Genomic DNA, 9,510 nt, shown 5'->3' on the forward strand with positions numbered 1-9,510 from the left:
TACGCTCGTACGCGCTGCGTACGCGTACGTCATGCATGACCGAAGCCTCGACTGCCTCGGTTCGGATGGGACGGGTTCTTGGGTTATCGGGTCGGATGGGACGGGTTGCTGGGGAGGTGGGTCGGATGGGACGCCGGGTCGGATGGGACGTCGGATCGGACGGGTCGGACGGGTCGGCTTCCTCGGATATGGCGACGTGGACGATCCGAGGCCAATCCTCTCGGTTACGCGGGGCGTACAGGAGTACGCAGCGCGTACTTCGGAGAAGGACGCTGACTCCTCTTCGGATAATATCCGAATTTTGAATTAAATAATTAATTAATTTATTTAATAAACTTCAAAAATCCATATCTTCTTCATACGAACTCCGTTTTCGATGGTCTTTATATCCACGCGTAGGTGAGACTACGATCTACAACTTTCGTTTAGACTCCGTTGGCAAATTCCAAAAATTATTTTTATTATTTATTTTATAACTAATCGCTTTTAAGGAATTTCTTTGAAAAATCATAACTTCCTCATGCGAAGTCAGATTTGGACGTTCTTTTTGTGTACGCTCACGGTTTAATGTTATCTATGACTTTCATTTAGATACCTAAGGCTAAATGTTATCGTATTGAAACTTTGCGTTTTTCGTTTGATCGGTGTTGTCGGTTTTGACGGAAATCTTAGAATGGTCATAGCTTCTTCGCCATAACTCAGATTTTAGTGTTTCTTTATTTATTTGGAACCTTTAAGACGATATCTACTACATAGCGTACTCCAAATCAGAGCTTTTGAACAATTCATTTATCGATGATATTCCCATTACATTCAAAAGGGGTTACAAGACTCGGTTTATAATGCCCGGGATAACGGGTTGTTACATCATCCCCCCGTTAAACGGAATTTCGTCCCGAAATTTAATACAAGGTAAGAGTTTTAGGGGCTGAGGAAGAGATGCGGATACTTCTGTTGCATTTGGTCTTCCCGTTCCCATGTGAATTCGGGTCCTCTCTTAGCATTCCATCGAACTTTTACTATTGGAATGCGACTCTGTTTGGTCCTTTTAACTTCCCTATCCATGATCTCGACGGGTTCTTCCACAAAGTTGAGATTTTCGTTTAACGCGATTTCATCGAGTGGAATTACAAGTGTTTCGTCGGACAAACACTTTTTCAGGTTCGACACGTGGAATACTGGATGCACTTTGTTAAGCTCGATTGGAAGTTGGAGTTTGTAGGCCACTGGACCAACTCTCGAAATGATTTCGAAGGGTCCAATGTACCTGGGGTTTAGCTTTCCACGCTTCCCAAAGCGTATCATGCCTTTCCAGGGTGAGACCTTCAGTAGCACACGGTCGCCAATCTGGAATTCCAAGGGTTTACGTCTCCTGTCGGCATAGCTCTTTTGTCTATCCCTTGAGGACTTCAGTCGTTCTCGTATTTGCACGATCTTTTCGGTAGTTTCTCTGATGATCTCTGGACCAGTAAGGGTGCTCTTAGTGACTAGACCCTTTGCCAATTGGGTGTCGCCCACTTCCGTCCAGCACAGGGGTGATCTGCACTTACGGCCGTAAAGGGCTTCGAACGGAGCGGTCTTGATACTAGTATGATAACTATTGTTATAAGAGAACTCGACCAAAGGCAAGTGAATATCCCATGCCTTGCCAAAGTCGATTACACATGCTCGCAACATGTCTTCCAAGGTTTGGATCGTCCTCTCACTCTGTCCGTCAGTTTGAGGGTGGTATGCTGTACTCATGTCCAACCTCGTTCCCATGGATTTTTGCAGTGATTGCCAAAATCTGGAAGTGAACCTGCTGTCTCTATCTGAGATGATGGACATTGGTACCCCATGAAGTCGTACGATCTCCCGGATGTAGGTTCTTGATAGTTTTTCCATCCTATCGGTTTCCTTGATAGGTAAGAAATGGGCTGATTTGGTTAATCTGTCGACGATTACCCAAATAGTATCTTGGCCACTCTGAGTTTTGGGCAGTTTGGTTATGAAGTCCATGGAAATCTGCTCCCATTTCCACTCAGGTATATCAGGTTGTTGGAGTAGGCCTGAGGGTTTTTGGTGTTCTATTTTTATTTTGGCGCAAGTTAAACACTTGCCCACGTACGTAGCGATCTCCGCTTTCATGTTTGGCCACCAGTAGAGTTGCTTGAGATCTAGATACATTTTGTCTGACCCTGGGTGTACGGAGTATGGGGTCCTGTGTGCCTCGCTCATAACTACCTCTCTGAATCCCCCAAACTTTGGTGTCCAGATCCGGTTCATGAGGTAGCGTGCTCCGTCACTCTTGATTTCTAAGTTCTTGTCCATTCCTCTAAGGGCCTCACCTGCCACGTTTTCGGGTTTCAAGGCCTCTAATTGAGCTTCCTTGACTTGCGTTGATAGGTGCGAATGGATCAACATAGCTAATGACTTCACTCTCCGGCCTGAGTACTCCTTTCGACTAAGGGCATCGGCTACGACGTTTGCCTTTCCCGGATGATAGCGAATATCGCATTCGTAATCACTGAGTAGCTCGACCCATCGCCGTTGTCTCATGTTGAGCTCCTTCTGATCGAAGATGTGTTGTAAGCTCTTGTGGTCGGTAAAGATAGTGCTCTTCGTTCCATACAAGTAATGTCTCCAGATCTTCAGGGCAAACACTACTGCTCCTAGCTCAAGATCGTGGGTCGTGTAGTTAACCTCATGTGTTTTCAACTGTCTCGAGGCGTAGGCGATGACCTTACCTCGCTGCATCAGAACACATCCGAGTCCTTGGTTTGATGCATCGCAATAAACTACGAAGTCTTCTATTCCTTCAGGAAGGGATAGTATTGGTGCGGTGCACAAGGCTCGTTTGAGCGTTTGGAACGCTCTTTCTTGTTTCTCTTCCCAGTCAAAGGCCACACCTTTCTGGGTTAGGGTTGTAAGAGGCTTCGCTATTCGTGAGAAGTTCTGAATGAACCTGCGGTAGTAGCCAGCGAGACCTAGAAATTGGCGAATTTCTGTAGGAGTCTTCGGTGCTGACCAGTTCTCAATGGCCTTAATTTTGGATGGGTCCACGTGGATTCCCTCTTCGCTTACCACGTGTCCTAAGAATTCGACTCTTCGGATCCAAAATTCACATTTCGAGAACTTCGCATAAAGTTTCTCTTTTCGTAATATCCCTAGAACTTGTCGCAGATGATCGCCATGCTCTTTCTTACTTCGGGAGTAGATCAGGATGTCGTCAATGAAAACGATGACGAACTGATCCAAGTAAGGTCGGCATACTCTATTCATCAGATCCATGAAGACTGCGGGCGCATTGGTCAATCCGAATGGCATCACCACGAACTCGTAATGTCCGTAACGAGTTCGGAAGGCGGTCTTCGGTACATCCTCCTCTAGCACTCGTAACTGGTGATACCCGGACCTCAGATCAATCTTAGAAAAATAGCTCGCCCCTTGCAGTTGGTCGAATAGATCATCTATGCGCGGTAGAGGATAACGATTCTTGACCGTCAGTTTGTTGAGTTCTCTGTAGTCGATGCACATTCTGAACGATCCATCTTTCTTTTTCACAAACAACACGGGTGCTCCCCATGGTGAGAAGCTCGGTCTGATGAATCCTTTTCCCAGTAGTTCATTCAGTTGACTGGATAGCTCCTGCATCTCTGCCGGGGCTAATCGATAGGGTGCTTTGGCTACTGGGGTAGCTCCGGGAATCAGATCGATTCTGAATTCGACTTGTCTTACGGGTGGTATCCCTGGAAGGTCCTCGGGAAACACATCGGGAAAATCGCATACGTCGGGCACATCCTTGATGTCCCGGACTTCGCGTTTCACGTCTACAACATGTGCAAGAAATGCGTGACACTCCTTTCGTAAGTGCTTCTGAGCTTGGATACTTGAGATGATTCTAAGAGTGGTACTAGGTTTGTCGCCCAAGACGAGGAAAGTTTCGCCGGTTGGCAGATTAAGGCGAACGGCCTTATCGTAACATAGAATGTCCGCACGATGTGAACTCAGCCAATCCATGCCAATGATGACATCGAAACACTTAATCGAGACTGGCATGAGGTTGATTTGAAAGGGATTATCGTTTAGAGTTAGGGTGCAGTTTAAGTATATCTCTTTAGTGCTTTCAGTTTTCCCGTTGGCCATTTCTACTATGAACGGTTCACTTAATGATTGTGGTAATGGTTTTAGCATGCTTTTAAAGTCGTGACTCACAAAACTCCTTTCCGCTCCACTATCAAACAAAATGCATGCATACGAGTTATCGAGAAGAAACGTACCCGTAACAACAGTAGGGTCCGCAATGGCTTCATCTTGTCCCATTGCGAAAACTCGGCCTCTCCCGCCGATATTCCTGTTGTTTGCCTTCGGGCAGTCCTTGCGGTAGTGCCCTGTGCTCCCGCACTCAAAGCAAGCGCGGCTTACTCCGGTATTAGCAGTGGGGGCGGATTGTTGGGTTGGCTCCTTGCAATAGCGGGCTGTATGACCCTTCTTATTGCACCTGGTGCATTGAAGGCCATGACAGAGACCGTGATGGTGGAAGTTGCACTGGTTACATTTCGGTAGCTTTCCATTGTATGAACTTGTGGGGGCAGAGTTGGTAGGAACAGTAATGGCGTGGGTCGCTATCACTTGTTGTTTCTTGGGGTTCTCCTGGAGGATTTGTCCCCTCCTCTTGTTCCAAGGCCTACTCTGTCCCTGAGCCTCCCTAGGTGGATTTGCGGCTGTTGTGATGGTACTCTGTTTCGCTCCGTGATCGATGAGTCGTTGCGCCAGGCGTTTAGCGCTGTTGTAGGTGATAGGGTTGGAGGCTAGGACATGCCCTTGAATCTGGGGTGACAACCCCCAAATGTACCTTTCGACCTTCTTTGATTCTGGGTTGACCATGGTAGGGCACAAAGCAGCGAGATCGTTGAACCTAGCTGTGTAAGCGACTAGGTCAGACCCGACCATTTTCAAATTCCAGAGTTCTTGCTCAAGCTTTTGCACTTCACCCCTTGGGCAGTATTCTTCCAGTAGTAGTACCTTCAGTTCTTCCCAACTCATGGCGTTAGCGACAGTGAGTGTCACTGAGTTCACATGGCTTTTCCACCAAGTGAGGGCTCGATCTATGAAGGTGCAAGCAGCGAACTTAACCTTGCTTGTTTCTTGGCACGAGCAAATCTCGAAGACCGTTTCGGTCTTTTCGAACCATTGCATTAGTGCAATGACTCCTCCTGTTCCATTAAAAGTTTTTGGTTTAGCGTTAGAGAACTCCTTGTAAGTACATTCTCTTCCTTGGCCATGACCAGTGCCATGATTTGGATGATTCGTGCTGCTTCCCGCCCCTCCATTCCCTTGGGAGTTTATTTGCGAGAGGGCTGCGGTTACCGCTGCTGTGATAGCAGCCTGAACCATGGCCGGATCATAAGCTGGTGGTGGAGGTGGTGGTGGTGCCGTGCCCGGCCTGGGCCTTAAGTTTGGACGAGGAGGCATCTTGCTGCCAAAAAGAAAATATGGAAGAAAATTATAAGTTTTGGCAGTTCAAAGTTGAATGATATTGAGTTAACTGCCTTAAATAGATTAAGAATTTGGTTTGATCAACAATGGGTTTTGAGCTTGATTTATTAATAACGTTTGAATGGATGCACTTCTGAGTTGAACGGAATACACATATTGAAAATCAGAGAAGGGGGGGGGGTATGCCCCATATATATAAAACATATAGTCGTGTTACATCCGAGTTTAGACAAAACTTTTTGACCTTTCTAAAGGTCTCCGATTACAGAAAGTTTCAACGAAAAGGAAATTCTTATCCGAAGTCCTAATTTATAACAAAATTTGAAATCCTGGCAGGCACTACTTGCGACGTAGGTTGCGCTTGGAGCTTGACTCCGCATCTGATTGCTTCGATTCCATTAGGCGTCGATCAAAAGCGGCTTGTTGCTCCCTTAACTCGGCTAGGGCTGCAATTATCTGTGCCTGAAATGCCTCAGACTGGAGTTGGACATTATCTTGTATCTTGTCCAGTCTACGGATATCGGAAGTGTGAACCTGCACTTCCACGTTGATATCCCGGAGTCGGCTTGCTTGTACTCCGGACTGATAGGACTGATTGGCTAACTTACCAACCATTACCGGGAGTGCTCGATCAGCCGAACTGCCACCGCGGACATCGTAGAAGTCCCGACACATGCCGTAGGGAGGGCGTATGCCTTGTTGTTGGCTCCAATGATGTAGGTGACTTCCCCAGACGGGAGTGGGTCCTTGGAAGTTCCTCACATGGACAGGAGGTTGAATGGGTGGTGGATCGATCACTTCAGGTTCTGAGTCAGTACCGGAGTCATCACCCAATTCTATGGGTTCCTCATCCTCTTCTGGATCATCTTCGATCCATCCTCCGTTGCCTTGGTTGGGAAAGTAGGGGTCATTGGGGTGGTGAAATCCAGCCATTTGACTGTACGAGAAATAGGGTCATAAGAATTGAATAAAGTCGGAACATGCACAACATGTAAGTTAGTTTAAATAGCAACTACTCCTATAGCATTTAAATTATTGTGTTTGATTCTAATAACGGTTTGGTAAGTTTTTTAAAATTTGTTGTCCACTGCAGACACCCCTCGGCACACGTTAGTCGGCTCTCGGACAAATATAGTTGATCAGGCTATATCCTTCCCAGTTCCGATTACATGTCCCAAGGCGTACCTGTACTGCACAACTCATTAATAATACTTCTAATATGGTACGATGTGGAACTGTTATTTATTACTAAATGAATGCATGCTTACTTACAAAAACTAAATAGATTAAATTTTCAAAAGCATGACTCTTCTCAGAGTGTTTTTGCCCAGTTGAGTTTATAGTTGTATAAAAAAATGGTTTTGATATACTTAATTCACTATAAACGAAGCTCTGATACCAATCTGTCACACCCCCAAACCTGAACGGCGGAAACGTTCGGGGGCGGAGGACGTCATATTCAGTATCATAACAGTTCATAGAAAGGAAAGTACACACCACCATAATATAAATATATTTGAAAAGTTTACATGATTGTATATGTTACATGTTTGCAAAAGAAATCAAATACAATATGGTGATCCAAAATATGTTACTAACGCCAGCGCGTTAGTCTTCAAAAGTAGTTGCTACCTGGTCTAGCGGTTTCCTGAGAATACAAGTTATTTCAAAGAAAAAGTGTCAACATTTAAGTTGGTGAGTTCATAAGTAGTGTTTTGAGAAGATGTGTGCCATTCGAAAGTGTTTGCATGTTTTCCAGAAAAACCCTTATTTTCTTATAAAACTATGCAATGCATATGAATGTTCGTGATGTAAATTGCAACTAATTGTACCGAGAAAATCCCTTATTTTCCTATTAGTTGTTTGGTTTGTATACAGGAAAAACCCTTATTTCCCTGACATAACTGGCAGTCTCTAAGACCGAAAATCGCAAGCAAGCGACGTGCTCGAAAGGTGTGGCATAGTTTTACATAGTAAAGCTATACGAAGATCGCACTTATTAGATGAAGAATAGTTTTAATATCTACTCGTTCATAAAAGCATAATACCATAATAATTGTATATCCGATGAGTTTTATAACCATACTAAACATAATATGCCTGTAGCGACGTTCTTCAGGCGTCGTAGCGTTATGACAACTGTCACCCCATAAGACGGACTGTAGCTAACAGTCAGGGCGCGGGATCATGACTTCCCGTATAGATCTATACACATTTGACACGTTCTCCGAACGGGAGACTCTGGTTATAGACAGGACTTGCAGCATTATTTTCTAATAAAGAAAGTAACGTTTGAAGATATACACGACTCATGGATTCTCAACTAAGTCCGTAGTAAGGTAGTAGTTTGTATGCAAAGTTTAACCTCTTTCACAATGTTTGACAAAGCATAATCATAAATTCTTTGAATGCATGAAATGACTTAGTAAAGAATGTTACCCTTGATATGATGTGTTTGTATGTAACCGTATAAATAAAACATATTTCTATTTATAAACATATTATATCCCAAAGAGGGTAAAGCTGTGTTGTGAGGGGTTTTGTATCATAATAACTTCACAAGATAGTTAAAACAACAGTATGAAAAGTGTATCAAAAGGTTAATGTTTCATACGAATTTAGTCATGTGTTAACTTGTATTCCTCCCCAAAAAGAGTATAAAACATTTAAAATGTATTTAAAGAGTGTTCAAAGGGGATATGAACTCACTTGATAGTATGAAGATTGTGAGGTGGAAAACCGAGCAGAGTTTCGTCTCGGGAAACTGATTTTTCTTGGGATTCTCGGGAATCTCGGGAGTAGAATCGGCCTTCGGGACTTGAGCCAAAAAGACCAGAGCTTCGGGTTTGAACGGACACGGAAAACGAGGAAATGCTGAGAGAGAGAGAAGAGAAATGAACCCTTTCTTTGGAAACCCTCGCATTCTATTTATAGGAAGGCAAGTCTGCCTCGGTACGCGGGGCGTACGCTCGTACGCGCTGCGTACGCGTACGTCATGCATGACCGAAGCCTCGACTGCCTCGGTTCGGATGGGACGGGTTCTTGGGTTATCGGGTCGGATGGGACGGGTTGCTGGGGAGGTGGGTCGGATGGGACGCCGGGTCGGATGGGACGTCGGATCGGACGGGTCGGACGGGTCGGACGGGTCGGCTTCCTCGGATATGGCGACGTGGACGATCCGAGGCCAATCCTCTCGGTTACGCGGGGCGTACAGGAGTACGCAGCGCGTACTTCGGAGAAGGACGCTGACTCCTCTTCGGATAATATCCGAATTTTGAATTAAATAATTAATTAATTTATTTAATAAACTTCAAAAATCCATATCTTCTTCATACGAACTCCGTTTTCGATGGTCTTTATATCCACGCGTAGGTGAGACTACGATCTACAACTTTCGTTTAGACTCCGTTGGCAAATTCCAAAAATTATTTTTATTATTTATTTTATAACTAATCGCTTTTAAGGAATTTCTTTGAAAAATCATAACTTCCTCATGCGAAGTCAGATTTGGACGTTCTTTTTGTGTACGCTCACGGTTTAATGTTATCTATGACTTTCATTTAGATACCTAAGGCTAAATGTTATCGTATTGAAACTTTGCGTTTTTCGTTTGATCGGTGTTGTCGGTTTTGACGGAAATCTTAGAATGGTCATAGCTTCTTCGCCATAACTCAGATTTTAGTGTTTCTTTATTTATTTGGAACCTTTAAGACGATATCTACTACATAGCGTACTCCAAATCAGAGCTTTTGAACAATTCATTTATCGATGATATTCCCATTACATTCAAAAGGGGTTACAAGACTCGGTTTATAATGCCCGGGATAACGGGTTGTTACACGAATGCTTTAACTTTTAAGTTTCTACCAATTTCCCGCTTTGCTATACCAATTTCTTATTTTGCCCGCCTATGAAAACCCATAACTTTTAAAGAAGGGTTCGAATCCATCCTCATTAGACATGCTCTATTTCCGTGGAGAATTTCTAGCTGTTGCAGTCAAAACCGACGCTGTTACTGGCCTATTATCCCTT

Source organism: Lactuca sativa, chromosome 1 (assembly GCF_002870075.4).
Source record: "Lactuca sativa cultivar Salinas chromosome 1, Lsat_Salinas_v11, whole genome shotgun sequence".
NCBI lineage: Eukaryota > Viridiplantae > Streptophyta > Magnoliopsida > Asterales > Asteraceae > Lactuca > Lactuca sativa.